Source organism: Salmo salar, chromosome 10 (assembly GCF_965601325.2).
Source record: "Salmo salar chromosome 10, fSalSal1, whole genome shotgun sequence".
Classification (NCBI taxonomy): Eukaryota; Metazoa; Chordata; class Actinopteri; order Salmoniformes; family Salmonidae; genus Salmo; species Salmo salar.
Window position 1 is genome coordinate 103,551,576 of NC_138300.1, and position 19,222 is coordinate 103,570,797.

General features: G+C 47.1%; 1 protein-coding gene across 1 annotated transcript in view; it reads left to right on the top strand.

Annotated features, from left to right (window-relative positions):
* Positions 1–19,222, top strand: part of LOC106561431 (uncharacterized) — a 112,476-nt gene that overhangs the window by 79,395 nt on the left and 13,859 nt on the right. The gene's annotated exons all lie outside the window — the stretch shown is intronic.

A 19,222-nucleotide genomic window follows, 5' to 3' on the forward strand; every position in this document is an offset into this window, starting at 1 on the left:
CTCTGGGGAGACTGGCTGTAGTATTTTATGCTCTAAGTCTACTGTGTGTGTGTGTGTGTGTGTGTGTGTGTGTGTGTGTGTGTGTGTGTGTGTGTGTGTGTGTGTGTGTGTGTGTGTGTGTGTGTGTGTGTGTGTGTGTGTGTGTGTGTGTGTGTGTGTGTGTGTGTGTGTGTGTGTGTGTGTGTGTGCGCACACGTATGAGTGTGTGACATGCATAATGTTATGTCTCTGATATACCACTCGGTGTTTGGGGGCACTACCTCACCAAAGATCCTATCCTAAAAACATTGCTGTGAATAGAGCTTAATCTCTGCCCACAGCCAATGGCAAGCGATACTAATCATGGATGACATTCGACAGAATAAAATTGTCAATATAGAATTAAATTGAAATGAAATAGCGTATACTTAATCCATAACCTCTTGTTACCATTCTGTTGGACCTAGGAACACAAGCATTTCTCTACACCCACAATAACATCTGCTAAATATGTGTATGCGACCAATAAAATGTGATTTGATTCAATTTATCAGTATGATGCATCTAAAAAAGTATAGCACATTTATTGTGGTGGGAATATGTTATGAATTGACCCTATGTCTGTGAAAGAGCTCAATTGGACTGTACATTTATGTACATTACTCTGCATTATGAAATCTTAACTAAATGCTGATAAACAGATTTTATTGGGAAAGAAGTGTTCTACACCTTGGGAGATATAAGCTCATGGGAGGGTTGGGGCCTCTTTGTAAATAGACACTGCAATACAATTATGGGCATAAGCCACTGATGTGATGGATCGACAGAGATTTTCACTGTACGAGAAAAGTGCTACAAGCGTATTTTCACCAACCTACACCACATACATCCTGCACCAGAAGGACAAGGGAAAGACGTTCAGGAAATTGAGTTTTCACTCGGGGGAGTTTTGAGTTTTCCCCCACTCACTCCCCCTCTGCTATAAAATGAAAAACTTTATATGCTGCCTATGGGCAATTCCACTTTAACGCAAATACAACTCTATGCACAAGGACTACTTTGAACAATTTACACAGAACCTTTCTCAAAAACACATTTACTGGAAGAACTGTGCAGATTCAAAGTTTGGTAACAGAATTACGGTAAAAATCTCCCTCCGTTTTTTATGCAAAAACACTGTTAAATATCTGCTCTGAATTAAGATTCAACAATGTCTGCAGAAAGAATGGGCTGTCAGCTATTATATGACACCTTGAGTTTGAAGAAATCTCTTTTGGTCATGGAACTACAGTAAGTGAAGTGGATTTACACTTCAAGGTAACGGAATTACATCATGGATCCCTGATCTGTACTACACAGAAATGCATAATTATGGACATGAATGTCCTTCTTTTCATGGTGATGTACCCCGAACATGTACACAAAGTTTAAATGTTCAATATCATCCTTTGCATAATGGGTATTATTCTACACAATGGCTGTTATTCTAATGAGCTCTGCCCCCAAACAAGACCACATCTGGTTGTTCTGGAGCGAAGCAAATCTGAACCAATCATAGACGTATATCTGTTTCACAAGTTTGGACATCACAGTAGAGCACAGTAGAGTACAGCACAGCACATCACAGTAGAGTAGAGCTCAGTAGAGTACTGTAATGCGTGTATACGGGAGGCGAAGTCAAGTGCAAGAGAGCGGAGTATAATAAACAGGCGCACTTTAACACCGGTTACCAAATGACAGCACATAACACATACAAGTGCAAAACACGGTCTAAAACAAAAGTGCAACGCCTGACAATAATCCACATAACAAAATAACAATCACTCACAAATACAACATGGGGAACAGAGGGTTTAATAATAAACAAGTGATTGGTGAGTGAAGCCAGGTGTGGTAAGACAAAGACAGAACAAATGCAAAATGAAAAGTGGATCGGCGGTGGCTAGAAAGCCGGTGACGTCGACCGCCGAAAGCCGCCCGAACAAGGAGTGGGACGGAAGTCGTGACAGTACCCCCCCCTCCTTGATGTGCGGCTCCAGCAGCGCGCCAACACCGACCTCGGGGACGACCCAGAGGACGAGGCGCAGGGCGATCCGGATGGAGACGGTGGAAATCCCGCAGCAACGAAGGGTCCAGGACGTCCTCCACCGGCACCCAGCATCTCTCCTCCGGACCGTACCCCTCCCACTCCATGAGGTACTGAAGGCCCCTCGCCCGACGTCTCGAGTCCAGGATGGTTCGAACAGTGTACACCGGGGCCCCCTCGATGTCCAGAGGGGGTGGAGGAACATCCCGCACCTCAGCTTCCTGGAGTGGACCAGCCACCATCGGCCTGAGGAGAGACACATGGAACAAGGGATTAATGCAATAATCTGGGGGAAGCTGTAATCTATAGCATACCTCGTTCAGTCTCCTCAGGACTTTAAATGGCTCCACAAACCGCGGACCCAGCTTCCGGCAGGGCAGGCGGAGGGGCAGGTTTCTTGTCGAGAGCCAGACCCTGTCCCCCGGTGCGAACACCGGGGCCTCGCTGCGGTGGCGGTCGGCGCTCGCTTTTTGCCGCCTCACGGCCTGTTGTAGGTGCACATGGGGGGCGTCCCAGGTCTCCTCCGAGCGCTTGAACCATTCGTCCACCGCAGGAGCCTCGATCTGGCTCTGATGCCACAGTGCCAGAACCGGCTGATACCCCAGTATGCACTGGAAAGGAGAAAGGTTAGTGGAGGAGTGGCGGCGTGAGCTTTGGGCCATCTCTGCCCAGGGGATGAACGTCGCCCACTCCCCCGGCCAGTCCTGGCAATATGACCGCAGAAACCGACCCACATCCTGATTTACTCTCTCCACCTGCCTGTTACTCTCGGGGTAAAAGCCTGAGGTATGGCTGACCGAGACCCCCAGACGTTCCATGAATGCTCTCCTGACCCTGGACATGAACTGGGAACCCTGATCAGAGACTATGTCCTCAGGCACCCCATAGTGCCGGAAGACGTGAGTGAACAGGGCCTCCGCAGTCTGTAGGGCCGTAGGGAGGCCAGGCAAAGGGAGGAGACGGCAGGACTTAGAAAACCGATCCACAACAACCAGGATCGTGGTGTTGCCCTGTGAGGGAGGAAGATCCGTCAGGAAGTCCACCGACAGGTGCGACCACGGCCGTTGTGGAACGGGTAGGGGTTGTAATTTCCCTCTGGGCAGGTGCCTGGGAGCCTTGCACTGGGCGCACACCGAGCAGGAGGAAACATAAACCCTCACGTCCTTGGCCAAGGTGGGCCACCAGTACTTCCCACTAAGGCAACGCACCGTTCGACCGATGCCAGGATGACCAGAGGAGGGTGATGTATGGGCCCAATAGATCAGACTGTCGCGGACAGCAGACGGAACGTACAGGCACCCAGCTGGACACTGGGGGGAGTGGGCTCTGTGCGTAATGCACGCTCGATGTCCGCGTCCGGCTCCCACACCACCGGTGCCACCAGGCAAGAGGCCGGAAGTATGGGAGTGTGATCCATGGATCGCTCCTCTGTGTCATACATCCGGGACAGTGCGTCTGCCTTAGCGTTCTGGGAACCTGGTCTGTAGGATAGAGTGAAAACAAAACGGGTAAAGAACATAGCCCACCTTGCCTGGTGAGGGTTCAGTCTCCTTACCGCCCGGATGTACTCCAGATTGCGGTGGTCAGTCCAGATGAGAAAAGGGTGTTTAGCCCCCTCAAGCCAATGTCTCCACGCCTTCAGAGCCTTGACAACAGCCAACAGCTCCCGGTCCCCCACATCATAGTTTCGCTCCGCCGGGCTGAGCTTCTTCGAAAAGAAGGCACAGGGGCTGAGCTTTGGTGGCGTGGCCGAGCGCTGAGAGAGCACGGCTCCTATCCCAGCCTCGGATGCGTCCACCTCCACTATGAACGCCAAAGAGGGATCCGGATGAGCCAGCACGGGAGCCGAGGTAAACAGAGCCTTCAGGTGACCAAAAGCCCTGTCCGCCTCAGCCGACCACTGCAGCCGCACCGGTCCCCCCTTCGCAGTGAGGTAATGGGAGCTGCTACCTGACAAAAAACCCGGATAAACCTCCGGTAGTAGTTGGCAAACCCCAGAAACCGCTGCACTTCCTTTACCGTGGTGGGAGTCGGCCAATTACGCACGGCTGAAATGCGGTCACTCTCCATCTCCACCCCTGCCGTGGAAATGCGGTACCCTAAGAAGGAGATGGACGTTGGAAGAACAGACAATTCTCAGCCTTGGCGTACAGGTCATGCTCCAACAGTCGACCAAGCACCCTGCGCACCAGGGACACATGCTCGGCGCATGTAGCGGAGTATATCAGAATGTCGTCGATATACACCACTACACCCTGCCCGTGCAGGTCCCGGAAAATCTCATCAACAAAGGCCTGGAAGACCGATGGAGAATTCATTAACTCGTACGGCATGACGAGATAGTCATAGAGCCCTGAGGTGGTACTAAATGCTGTCTTCCACTCGTCCCCCTCCTGGATACGCACCAGGTTGTAAGTGCTCCTGAGATCCAATTTTGTGAAAAAGCACGCCCGTACATTGACTCGATCGCACTGGCGATGAGAGGCAGCGGGTAGCTGTACCTCACTGTGATCTGATTGATCCCTCGATAGTCAATACATGGGCACAGACCCCATCCTTCTTCTTCACAAAAAAGAAACTCGAGGAGGCAGGTTAAAGTGGAGGGCCGAATGTATCCCTGCCCCATGGATTCGGAGACATATGTTTCTATAGCCACCGTCTCCTCCTGTGACAGAGGATACACGTGACTCCTGGGAAGTGCTGCATCTACCAGGAGATTTATCGCACAATCCCCCCGTCGATGAGGTGGTAATTTAGTCACCCTCTTCTTACAGAAGGCGAGAGCCAAATCGGCATATTCTGAGGGGATGCGCACGGTGGAGACCTGGTCTGGACTTTCCACTGTAGTCGCTCCGATGGAAACCCCCACACACCTCCCTGAGCACTCTCATGACCACCCCTTGAGAGCCCTCTGTTGCCACGAAATAGTGGGGTCATGACAGGCCAACCAGGGTAAGCCCAGCACCACGGGAAACGCAGGAGAATCAATAAGGAAGAGACTGATTCTCTCCTTATGACCCTCCTGTGTAACCATGTCAAGTGGAGCGGTGGCCTCGCTAATAAGCCCTGACCCTAATGGTCGACTATCTAGGGCATGCACAGGGAAGGGCATATCCACAGGAACCAGGGGAATCCCTAAACTATGAGCAAATGAACGGTCAATAAAATTCCCAGCTGCGACTGAATCTACTAGCACCTTATGCTGGGAATGCGGGGAAAAGTCAGGAAATGAAATAAACACATACATGTGAGCAACAGGGGGCTCTGGGTGAGCCTGGTGCCGACTCACCTGGGGTGATACGATAGTGCCCTGCCTGCTGCCTCGACTCCCTGAGGAACCCCCTCAACACTGACCAGCAGTGTGCCCTCTGTGGCCACAGATGGTGCAGGGAATGTCCCCTCCTCCGGTCGCCCTAAGTGCAGCACCTCCCAGCTCCATGGGCGTCGGAGCGGAGGTGCTGGGGGATGGAACTGACAGGTCCCGATCCGGACGTCCGCGGGCTGTCAGCAGGTTGACCAGCCAGATGTACAGGTCCACCAGCTGGTCCAATGTGAGGGTGGTGTCTCGGCAGGCCAACTCCCGACGGACATCCTCGCGCAGACTGCACTAGTGATCAATCAGGGCCCTGTCGTTCCATCCTGCGCTGGCGGCCAGGGTCCAGAAGTCCAAGGCGAAATCCTACGCGCTCCTCGTCCCCTGCCTCAGGTGGAACAGACGTTCATCTGCGTAATGGTCCATTCACTCTGAACTCTGCGTAATGGTCCAACGCCGCGACTCCCTCACTCCATACGTCGTTGGCCCACTCCAGGGCTTTGCCTGAGAGGCAGGAGATGAGGGCGGACACACTCTCACTCCCCGAAGGAGCCGGGTGGACGGTCGCCAGGTAGTGTTCCAGCTGTAGTAGAAACCCCTGGCATCCGGCAGCCGTCCCATCATACTCCCTCGGGAGCGTGAGTCGAATCCCACTGGGACCAGGTGAAAGAGGGGTGGGACTTGTTGTAGTGGGGCTGGTGGAGGCGGTGAAAAACCTTCTCCTCTCTCCCAATGATCCATAGTCTGCAGCACGCGATCCATGGCTGTGCCCAGACGTTGCAACATGGTCGCGTGCTGCTGAACGCGCTCCTCCACTGCAACTGGGAGGGCGTCTGCTCCTGCTGACTCCATTCTTGAGGTGAGTGATTCTGTAATGTGTGTATATGGGAGGCGAAGTCAAGTGCAGGAGAGCGGAGTAATATAAACAGGCGCACGTTAATACCGGTTACCAAATGACAGCACATAACACATACAAGTGCCAAAACACGGTCTAAAACAAAAGTGCAACACCTGACAATAATCCACGTAACAAAATAACAATCACTCACAAATACAACATGGGGAACAGAGGGTTAAATAATAAATAAGTGATTGTTGAGTGAAGCCAGGTGTGATAAGACAAAGACAGAACAAATGGAAAATGAAAAGTGGATCGGTGGTGGCTAGAAAGCCGGTGATGTCAACCACCGAACGCCGCCCGAACAAGGAGAGGGATCGACTTCGGTGGAAGTCGTGACAAGTACAGTAAAGTAGAGTACAATATAGTCATATAGTTCAGTAAAGTATAGTTCAGTACAGAACAATACAGTACACTATACTGTACTCTACTCTAGTGTGCTCTATTGAACTGGACTGAGCTCTACTGTACTGAACTGAACTATGTGCTATACTCTACTGTGCTTCACTGTACTGCACTGTGTGCTGTCCAAACTTGTGAAACATAGATGTCTATGATTGGTTCAGATTTGGTCCATGGACTTTGATCTGTGGATGTTGAAATTAAGGCCGGTCCTGACCAGCCCAAAAAACGACATCTGTGTACATTAAAATGAAGGCCAGGGAGGACTGACCAAATTTCAACTACTTTTCAACGTCCATGGACTTCCGGTATCAGTCGGTGCTCAGTGGGTGCGGATGCTGGTTACAGTAATGGAACGAGAGGGGGCTCATGGGTAGGTGTCAGGAAGATCCGGGAGATGTAACATTAACTGGAGAAAGAGGAGAGAGGCAGAGAGAGAGTGAGGGAGGGGTTGTCTAGACCGTTTTTATACTCTTACTTTGACCACCAGACAACAGAAAGATAAGGAAAACAGTTATGAGTTGAACATAACAGTATGCCAGTGGAAGGAGGACAGTAGCGGGTGACCCACCTGTGGTTTGTGACTACTATGATTTTCCCATTTTAGCCAATTCAATTGCAGTAATTGTGTTACCGAAAAGCCGATTTGGTAACAGAATTATGAGTTTTAATTACTTAATAATACATTTTTACAATATAACTAATTGGTAGGTCTACCTTTACTTGTTACTTCTGTGAATGTTCATTATCCTCCCTCCTCAAGAGGGAGAGAAATTAGAAAATATCTTAAAGATATGTGGGTTTTTGGTAACAGAATTACAAGGCACAAGGCAAATAATTTCTCCAAAACTAATAATGTGTGTTGATATTATTTGGCAGGGGCCTTTACTTCAACATTAATTTGTTTTGATATATTTCTAATCCTTTTTAGGGTAGATGTTTTCTAAGACCCCTTTTTCATCTGTTTGATCAGGAATCAAAGCGTTTACTTATTCCTAATTTTTAAGATGGAAAATGGTTGAAAAATGTATCTATGCCTTCATTTCCCAAAAATAAAGACTCCGAGCTTTAATTTGACACTGCATTTGATATACTCCTATGAACTTCACATGTTGGTGCTCATGTGTACTTTTACATGGAAATGACCCTAATAGTTGTGAATCATATGCACATGCATACCCTCGCTCACGTAAATACTGACACTATCTTTTCCTCTTTCTTGCTCTGTCTCTATCTCTGCCTCTCTCTCTCCCACACACACAGACACACAAACAGATGTACACTCTATTGTTCTGACAGAATGACACACATACACAGGTAGTCATGCATCAAAATATACTCAAAATGGGTTTTGCACACACACACATCAAACCTCATCTAAACTCCCACCTCAGCACTAATGTGTCTGGGTGGTGTTGTGGTATGATGCTTCTATATATGCTTCTATATGCTGCTGCTGATGGTGGCGGTGAGGCTTAGTGATTTGACACCAGGCCTGCAGAACACACATACACACTGCCTTAATTGACTCGTAAAACCCACTAAAATGCACTTTTATGGGACAACTTTCAGACCAGTCACACAGGGTTTGATATCGAGTCATGCCCGGCTAACAATCCTGTCACAGCCACACTGCTTTAATGCCCGATCCAAGACCACTTTATACTTAAAGCCGTATCAAAGACGTCCACCACATTGGCAGATTGATATGTGTAGAGCTGTTGTGTGAAGTCATTCTGAGTCTGAAAGGAGACTGACTAACTGTGGATTGTGGATGGAGTAGGGCTGGTGTGCTAGTCAGGCCCTGCCCTAGAAGTCAACCAGGCAGTTGTAAAGATATAAATGAGTCTGTCCTCTTTATGAACTGACAGCTCAGACTCGGGTGCTACTTCTGTGAGGCCCCTGCGATCCCGCCACTGCTCGCTTTTGTTTTTGGAGGCCCGCATTGTCCGCACCCTCTCACCCCTACTGCGTGAACCCAGGGGCAAACACCAGACGAAGACATGATGTATGGGCTTGGCTGTTGACGCTCCAGACCATCTAGGGCAGGATCAAGCACTATGAGGCCTATTAGGGAGAACCTTCATTGGGGCCCGCTTAACACACACGTCTGGCCGGCCATTGATGGAGAGCGCGGCAGACACAGTAGACACTCCGGCTTTCAGAGCCCTGCGGAGCTGGAAAGGGGATGTGACTTTTCACAGCCAGTCCCCAACCCAGCCAGGACCACAGGCACCCGGCATCCCCTCCCAAGCTGCTAAATACCACTCAGAGGTTGGCTGGAGGCTGGACCAGGCTGGACAATATGGAAACTTAAACCAGTGACCTAACAGTAACACTCAGGGACTTGGTGGATAGAGGGGCTTCCACATTTAGTGGGGCCTTAACTCACCATTGCAATTTTTATAGTAGCTAAGGTTTCATCCAATTAGCGACAGATTTTCATGCAAATATTCGAAAGAAAATATGCGCATTTTCCTACCAATGGTGTGTTTCCACCAAACGGACTTGTTGCGGATAAAAATCAGTGCATGATGACAGTGCACACAAAATGTTATTTTTTGTTTAGGTTTACATGTACCAAATAAAAATCGAAAGTCCAATGTGTTTCCATCGCATTTTCAACTCTACCGATAGTTTTGTCACAAAAACTGATACGTTAAATAGCAAATGTGCCTATTCTGGTCTTGGCACGTGTGTTCTAGTCAACAGCTCGCAGATACTGTGCGGGTAGGCTAGTCTACATGATGAGATTATTATTGATAAGAGCGAGAATATTTTTTCTTTTTCAAACGGCAGTCAAGCATTGATCATCATGTCAACAGAATAAGACCCTCAATATTTATTGGAAAAGAGCATCAAGATCACCGTGCACTTTCACCACCCTGTAAAGTTCATCATTTATTTAATCTCTAGCCTAATAAATTGCATGGTTTCCCGAGTCATAGTTGGAGGACCACACATCATATCATCGCATGACTCAAGATTACGTCGATATGAGGATTAATATATCAATATTTTCACAAAGGTATTTCCACCTCCATTTCTCACATAATACATTTTACTGACACAAAAAGATCCCACCATGTCAAATGAACAAATTGTCTGTCGGCATATTTTTTTTTTACCTGTTTCCATCACAGCTGTCGTAATTATTTTTATTCAGTATGACTTTACTTGCTTAAAAACTGTGGATGGAAACGTGGTTACAAACAGAGAAATGTAGACAACAGGGTTGGGGGTCATACCCATTTCATTACAGTCAATACAGGAAGTTAACTGATATTTCTATGAAGAACTGAAAATAAATTTGATTTTAATGATTAATTATTAAAAACTGTAACATCCTATGTTTCACTGAAACGTGGCTGAACTAAGAAGCGGACAATATAGAGCTGGCGGGATTTTCCATGCACCGGCAGAACAGAGACGCTACCTCTGGTAAGACGAGGGGTGGGGGTGTGTGTCTTTTTGTCAATAACTGGTGCGCGATGTCTAATATTAAAGAAGTCTCGAGGTATTGCTCACCTGAGGTAGAGTACCTTATGATAAATTGTGGACCACACTATCTAGCAAGAGCGTTCTCATCTGTATTATTCGTAGCCGTCTATTTACCACCTCAAAGCGAAGCTGGTACTAAGACCGCTCTCAACCAACTCTATAAGGCCATTAGCAAAGAAGTAAATGCTCACCCAGAAGCGGCGCTCCTAGCGGCCTGGGGATTTTAATGCAGGCAAACTTAAATCAGTTTTACCAAATTTTTACCAGCATGTCACATGTGCAACCAGGGAAAAAAATCCTAGACCACCTTTACTCCATACACAGAGATGCATACAAAGCTCTCCCCCGCCCTCCATTTGGCAAATCTGACCACAATTCTATCCTCCTGATGCCTGCTTACAAGAAAAAACTAAAGCAGGAAGTACCAGTGACTCGCTCAATACGGAAGTGGTCAGTTGACGCGGATGCTACATTACAGGACTGTTTTGCTAGCACATATGTTCCGGGATTTATTTAAGAAAATATATATTTCACCTTTATTTAACCAGGTAGGCCAGTTGAGAACAAGTTCTCATTTACAACTGCGACCTGGCCAAGATAAAGCAAAGCAGCACAAACAACAACACAGAGTTACACAAGGAATAAACAAACGTACAGTCAATACCACAATAGAAAAAATCTATATATAGTGTGTGCAAATGAGGTAAGATTAGGGAGGTAAGGCAATAAATAGGCCGTAGTGGCGAAGTAATTACAATTTAGCAATTAAACACTGGAGTGATAGATGTGCATAAGATTAATGTGCAAGTAGAGATACTGGGGTGCAAAGGAGCAGTAAAAAAATTACAATATGGGGATGCGGTAGTTGGATGGGCTATTTACAGATGGGCTGTGTACAGGTGCAATGATCTGTGAGCTGTTCTAACAGCTGATGCTTAAAGTTAGTGAGGGAGATATGAGTCTCCAGCTTCAGTGATTTTTGCAATTCGTTCCAGTCATTGGTAGCAGAGAACTGGAAGGAAAGGTGGCCGAAGGAGGAATTGGCTTTGGGGGTGACCAGTGAAATATACCTGCTGGAGCGCGTGCTACGGGTGGGTGCTGCTATGGTGACCAGTGAGCTGAGATAAGGCGGGGCTTTACCTAGCAAAGACTTATAGATGACCTGGAGCCAGTGGGTTTGGGGACGAATATGAAGTGAGGGCCAGCCAACGAGAGCATACAGGTCGCGGTGGTGGGTAGTATATGGGGCTTTGGTGACAAAACGGATGGCATTGTGATAGACTGCATCCAATTTGCTGAGTAGAGTATTGGAGGCCATTTTGTAAATGACATCGCCGAAGTCAAGGATCGGTAGGATAGTCAGTTTTATGAGGGTATGTTTGGCAGCATGAGTGAAGGATGCTTTGTTGCGAAATAGGAAGCCGATTCTAGATTTAATTTTGGATTGGAGATGCTTAACGTGAGTCTGGAAGGAGAGTTTACAGTCTAACCAGACACCTAGGTATTTGTAGTTATGCACATATTCTAAGTCAGAACCGTCCAGAGTAGTGATGCTGGACAGGCTGGCAGGTGCGGGCAGCGATCGGTTGAAGAGCATGCATTTAGTTTTACTTGCATTTAAGAGCAGTTGGAGGCCACGGAAGGAGAGTTGTATGGCATTGAAGCTCATCTGGAGGTTAGTTAACACAGTGTCCAAAGAAGGGCCAGAAGTATACAGACTAGTGTTGTCTGCGTAGAGGTGGATCAGAGAATCACCAGCAGCAAGAGCGACAACATTGATGTATACAGAGAAAAGAGTCTGCCCGAGAACTGAACCCTGTGGCATCCCCAAAGAGACTGCCAGACGTCCGGACAGCAGGCCCTCCGATTTGACACACTGAACTCTGTCCGAGAAGTAGTTGGTAAACCAGGCGAGACAGTCATTTGAGAAACCAAGGCTGTTGAGTCTGCCGATAAGAATGTGGTAATTGACAGAGTCGAAAGCCTTAGCCAGGTCGATGACTACGGCTGCACAGTATTGTCTTTTATCGATGGCGGTTATGATATTGTTTAGAACCTTGAGTGTGGCTGAAGTGCACCCATGACCAGTTAGAAAACCAGATATCATAGCAGAGAAGGTACGGTGGGATTCGAAATGGTCAGTGAGCTGTTTGTTAACTTGGCTTTCGAAGACCTTAGAAAGGCAGGGTAGGATAAATATAGGTCTATAACAGTTTGGGTCTAGAGTGTCTCCTCCTTTGAATAGGGGAATGACCGCGGCAGCTTTCCAATCTTTGGGGATCTCAGACAATACGAAAGAGAGATTGAACAGGCTAGTAATAGGGGTTGCAACAATTGCGGTGGATAATTTTAGAAAGAGAGGGTCCAGATTGTCTAGCCCAGCTGATTTGTAGGGGTCCAGATTTTGCAACTCTTTCAGAACATCAGCTATCTGGATTTGGGTGAAGGAGAAATGGGGGCTTGGGCAAGTTGCTGTGGGGGGTGCAGGGCTGTTGACCGGGGTAGGGGTAGCCAGGTAGAAAGCATGGCCAGCTGTAGAAAAATGCTTATTGAAATTCTCAATTATCGTGGATTTATCGGTGGTGACAGTGTTTCCTAGCCTCAGTGCAGTGGGCAGCTGGGAGGAGATGCACTTGGCATTGAGGAATACACCACCTCAGTCAGTGGCTTCATTAATAAGTGCATCAACGACGTTGTCCCCACAGTGACTATACGTACATATCCCAACCAGAAGCCATGGACTACAGGCAACATCCACATCGAGCTAAAGGCTAGAGCTGCCGCTTTCAAGGAGTGGGACACTAATCCGGATGCTTATAAGAGATCCCGCTATGCCCTCAGACGAACCATCAAACAAGCAAAGTGTCAATACAGGATTAAGATTGAATCGTACTACACCGGCTCTGATGCTCGTCGGATGTGGCAGGGCTTGAAAATTATTACGGACTACAAAGGGAAACCCAGGCGCGAGCTGCCCAGTGACGCAAGCCTACCAGACGAGCTAAATGCTTTTTATGCTCGCTTCGAGGCAAGCAAAACTGAAGCATGTATGAGAGCATCAGGTGTTCTGGATGACTGTGTGATAATGCTCTTGGTAGCCGATGTGAACAAAACCTTTAAACAGGTCAACATTCACAAAGCCGCTGGGCCAGACGGATTACCAGGACGTGTACTCAAAGCATGCGCGGACCAACTGTCAATTGTCTTCACTGACATTTTCAACCTCTTCCTGTCCGAGTCTGTAATACCTACATGTTTCAAGCAGACCACCATAGTCCCTGTGCCCAAGGGAGCGAAGGTAACCTGCCTAAATTATTACCGCCCCGTGGCACTCACATCGGTAGCCATGAAGTGCTTCGAAAGGCTGGTCATGGCTCACATCAACAGCATCCTCCTGGACACCCTAGACCCACTCCAATTCGCATACCGCCCCAACAGATCCACAGATGACGCAATCTCAATCGCACTCGCGCACCTTTTCTCACCTGGACACAAGGAACGTCTATGTGAGAATTCTGTTCATCGACTACAGCTCAGCGTTCAACACTATAGTGCCCAGGAAGCTCATCACTAAGCTAAGGACTCTGGGACTAAACACCTCCCTCTGCAGCTGGATCCTGGACTTCCTGACGGGCCGCCCCCAGGTGGTAAGAGTAGGCAACAATACGTCTGCCACACTGATCCTTAACACTGGGGCCCCTCAGGGGTGTGTACTTAGTCCCGTCCTGTATTCCCTGTTCACCCACGACTGCGTGGCCAAACACGATTCCAACACCATCATTAAGTTTGCTGACGACACAACAGTGGTAGACCTGATCACTGACAATGATGAGACGGCCTATAGGGAGGTCAGAGAACTGGCAGTGTGGTGCCAGTGTCACGTCCTGACCCTGGTATGAGGTCATTTTTCCCTAGTAGATTGGTCAGGGCGTGACAGGGGGGTGTTTTGTCTATGTGTTTTGGGTTTTCTGTTTCTATGTGGGTTGTCTAGAGTTTCATTCTATGTTGTCATTTTCTATGTTGTGGCCAGGTATGGTTTCCAATCAGAGGCAGCTGTCTATCGTTGTCTCTGATTGGAAGCCATACTTAGGCAGCCTGTTTTCCTTTGGGGTTTGTGGGTAGTTGTTTCCGTTTAGTCTAGAGTACCTGACGGGACTGTTGTTGGTCGTTTTCTTGTTGAAGTGTTTTCATTAAAAATCAAAGAATGAGCACTATACACGCTGCGCCTTGGTCTCCATTCAACGACCCCTGTGACAGCCAGGACAACAACCTCTCCCTCAATGTGAGCAAGACAATGGAGCTGATCGTGGACTACAGGAAAAGGAGGGCCGAACAGGCCCCCATTAACATTGATGGGGCTGTAGTGGAGCGGGTCGAGAGTTTCAAGTTCCTTGGTGTCCACATCACCAACTAACTATCATGGTCCAAACATACCAAGACAGTCGTGAAGAGGGCATGACAAAACCTTTTCCGCCTCAGGAGACTGAAAAGATTTGGCATGGGCCCCCAGATCCTCAAAAGGTTCTACAGCTGCACCATCGAGAGCATCCTGACCGGTTGCATCATCGCCTGGTATGACAACTGCTCGGCATCTGACCGTAAGTCGCTACAGAGGGTAATGTGAACGGCCCATTGAATCACTGGGGCCAAGCTTCCTGCCATCCAGGACCTAAATAATAGGCGGTGTCAGAGGAAAGCCCCGCAAAAAATTGTCAGAGACTCCAGTCACCCAAGCTATAGACTGTTTTCTCTGCTACCGCACGGAAAGCAATACCGGAGCGCCAAGTCTAGGACCAATAGGCTCCTCAACAGCTTCTACCCCCAAGCCATTAGACTGCTGAACAATTCATAATTTCGCAACCGGACAATTTAAAGTTTGATTTGAATTGGAAATCCAATGTATCTCCTCAATTGACTGAATTGAATGGAATCGACACGCAACATTGCTGCGCACCTCTGATCCTGGTTGTGGGTCTGTATCCTCCAGGTTCACTTCTCTCTCACCTGGTGTCTTTCCTCCTCTCTGTAGCAGAGACAGGACTTTGACCCCAGGCTGAATAACAGGCCCTCTTCAATTCACTGTGGCCTCTCACTTGCATTGTAAAGTGTCTCACACTCTCTGTAAAGTAGTCCACACTCCACACGGTTTATCCTACTGTTGCCCCCAAGGCCATAAACCAACTAGACATTATCCATTGTGCTTGTCAAAAGTACTGAGGCATTACCACATTTCATCGCAGCTATATTTCATCATGATCTTATTTGGTTTTCCCTCCTGTGCTAGTGGGTATTGTGGTGCCTGCAGAGTTCATGGGGGGGATTCCTGTCATGATTGTCAGGCATGTCAGCACTAATGGTATGAGAGATGTCCATATCAGATCCACTATACTGAGATGATCTGATAGGATCTGAAGGGAAGGAATGTGGGTGTGTCTTCTGGCAGATGTAAAGATTCATGTTACATAGGTACAGGCTTTAGGGTGTTGCCAATTCACATGCAAGCCACATGTGTTATTCTATTCATTCCCATACCGAACTAATTTGAGTCTATTTGTAACTGTTGCATACTATATGTACTGGCACTGGGAGTGGGATATTCATTATCAAACAAATTCACTGGGATTGCACAGAAGAATTCAGAAGACTTTTCAAGGCACTCCTTTGTAGCTATATTCTTGGGGTTTAGCTTTGTCTCATAGAAGTGTGCTTAATATGGCCTCATGCAGGATTAAGCACATGCCTCATGCCCAGTTGTCCATTTCAGTTTGGCAGATTTCTGACAGATATTGGATTATTTTCTACCAAACCTGTGGGATCTATCAGAAGCTTTTTTATTTGTGCATTAGCGGAGAGAGGAGATATATTCTGACTGTTTAAAGCCTGTCTCTGTACCATGTGAATAGGCTATATAAACAAGAGACCTTTTTTTAAATCTTGGGATTTGGATTGCAGATACATTTTAGATGCAACAATATACAGGCATCACAAGCAAAAAGACAAAACACAAACAAATTGGTGAAAGCACTCAAAAGTGCTATAAATTAATGAATAAAAAGGAACGTTGGATAGAAAGTAGATTCTGTTGTCAGCTGCTAAGTGTTGTAATGAGATACAACATAGGAATTCCTCTCTCTAAAGGTACAGCCTTCCCTGGAGGTGCCATTCTGTCAATGAAAGTGGTCTGTCCCTGTCCCCTGCATTTGGAGAGTCATTCTGCTAGTGAAAGTGGTCTGTCCCTGTCCCCTGTATTTGGAGAGTCATTCTGCTAGTGAAAGTGGTCTGTCCCTGTCCCCTGTATTTGGAGAGTCATTCTGCTAGTGAAAGTGGTTTGTCCCTGTCCCCTGCATTTGGAGAGTCATTCTGCTAGTGAAAGTGGTCTGTCCCTGTCCCCTGCATTTGGAGAGTCATTCTGCTAGTGAAAGTGGTCTGTCCCTGTCCCCTGCATTTGGAGAGTCATTCTGCTAGTGAAAGTGGTCTGTCCCTGTCCCCTGCATTTGGAGAGTCATTGTGCTAGTGAAAGTGGTCTGTCCCTGTCCCCTGCATTTGGAGAGTCATTCTGCTAGTGAAAGTGGTCTGTCCCTGTCCCCTGCATTTGGAGAGTCATTCTGCTAGTGAAAGTGGTCTGTCCCTATCCCCTGCATTTGGAGAGTCATTGTGCTAGTGAAAGTGGTCTGTCCCTGTCCCCTGCATTTGGAGAGTCATTCTGCTAGTGAAAGTGGTCTGTCCCTGTCCCCTGTATTTGGAGAGTCATTCTGCTAGTGAACGTGGTCTGTCCCTGTCCCCTGCATTTGTAGTCATTCTGCTAGTGAAAGTGGTATGTCCCTGTCCACTGCATTTGAAGAGTCATTCTGCTAGTGAACGTGGTATGTCCCTGTCCACTGCATTTGAAGAGTCATTCTGCTAGTGAACGTGGTATGTCCCTGTCCACTGCATTTGAAGAGTCATTCTGCTAGTGAAAGTGGTCTGTCCCCGTCTGTGCTCCTACTCTCTCCTTCTGTGTACATCCACCACACCCATCCTCAGCCATTGTCAGAGATGTGTAATTACAGAGCAGGCCTGTGCTGTTTAAAATACAGGGACAGAGCCATACCATGTGTGTCACAGGGCCATGGAGGTCAATGGATAGGCCTGCTCTTTACAGGGCAGGGAAAGCCAGGCGTCCCTAATTGTGGGTTGCACTATACTGTGTGTGCATGCGTGTATGTTTTTGTGAATATGTGTTTTTGAGAATGAGAGAAAAAGGTAAAATCAAGTCATATATCAATTCAGTGAACTTTCTTGCATATCTGCAAATGCACTCACACACACATATACACACACACACACACACACACACACACACACACACACACACACACACACACACACACACACACACACACACACACACACACACACACACACACACACACACACACACACACACACACACACACACACACACACACACACACACACACACACACACACACACACACACACACACAGACAGACACAGAGAGAGGAAAGGAACTAAAGCATAACAACGTCAAGCCAGATGTTTTTCCTCCCATGTCTTTAAGACCATCACGTTTACATTAGCTCATTAAACTTCCTTTAGCCTCCACTTAACCAATCATCTGCAACTATCAACTTTACCTACTGGCCATTTCAGCTGCTCTTACTTACTTATTTAGTGACAGGGAAAAAATCTATCAATCTGTTAATGGCCAAAAATAGTTTATTGCAAGACAAATGAACAGTGGGGACTGTTCATCAAGAGGAACAGTGAGCTATTTGAATGGGTAAAGACCCACATTCATTGCCTTTTCCTACCGCAAAGCAAGCGTTGGCGTGTGATTATTTTCTCTCCCTGTCCCCAAATGATCTTAAAGGTCCTAAGTACAAAGAGCGTACACAGTCACCGTGGGTGTGTGTGTGACTTTCACCTGCTGTCTGTGGTACTCCGCTGTGGAGCAGGAGAGTCACAGACTTCACCAAGGGGGGAACATTCTGCTGCTAACTCTGAGCTGCTTCTGGTCTGACCTCAAACGAAGCAGCAGAGGGCCAAAGTAAACCAGGATATAAGCACTGTCTGGGATGCCTGAGGGAAAGGCAACAAGCGTAAACGTTCACCGCCCTCCTCACTGTCTAAAGGCCCAATGACTAATCCCCTGATATTGCTCCATGATCTAAACCTGCATCCCTTTTCAACTGGCCAAACAGTCTAGCATTGTGTTGCTGTTCTTTGGGGCTTTTTTAATGACTTACTCATTGGCAATGTGTGTCCAGTGTTGAATCCTCTTCCTCCTAAGAACCACAGTGTTCCTCAGAACAAGACCTCACTGTTACAGTAGCATGGTTAGATGCATTTCTGCTCTGCATGTACGTTTTGTGTGTGATATACCTGGTGTGATGTTATTCCAGTCAGATCCACTCAGTAGGCACTACCTTATGGTATGCACGGAGGCAAGCCTTGTCTATAAAAGCATATTGATTTATATCATAGCTATAGGAGACTCATATCTATTGACCATGACAGTGCACTGAGTGAGTTGAACAGTTGAATTGATGTTGTTTTCAAATATATCTGGACCACTTTATAATGTGATGAAGTACATTTGATCTAGGATCCCTGCAGACTGTACACTGTATTTGTGCCTTGTGTGGCAGTACTGTGAAGCAAACCTGTGGCAATACTGCTCTCTCCTGGCAACAGCTGGAAATGTTAACCTTTTTTACTAAATCGCTCACCTCCCATCCTGCTCTGTTGGTTTAGTAAAGCAAATATCCCAGCTGATTTATGTAACTTTTCTTTTCTCTGTTCTACAAATAGTTATGTGTAACTTTATACCTGGATGGTTGGTGATTGATTGAATAGGTTGTTTTAATGATTCAGTATTTTAAATGTATTTTCTTTATTCAGGTGGAAGCATTTTATTCTTCTTGATACAACATACATTTATAGAAATGCATTTCTAATGGCAATTTTCATGCTTTTTTTAATGAAAAGCCTCTCAATGAAAGCAAAAGTGCTAAAACTGTTTATGTGAAATGTGGTGAT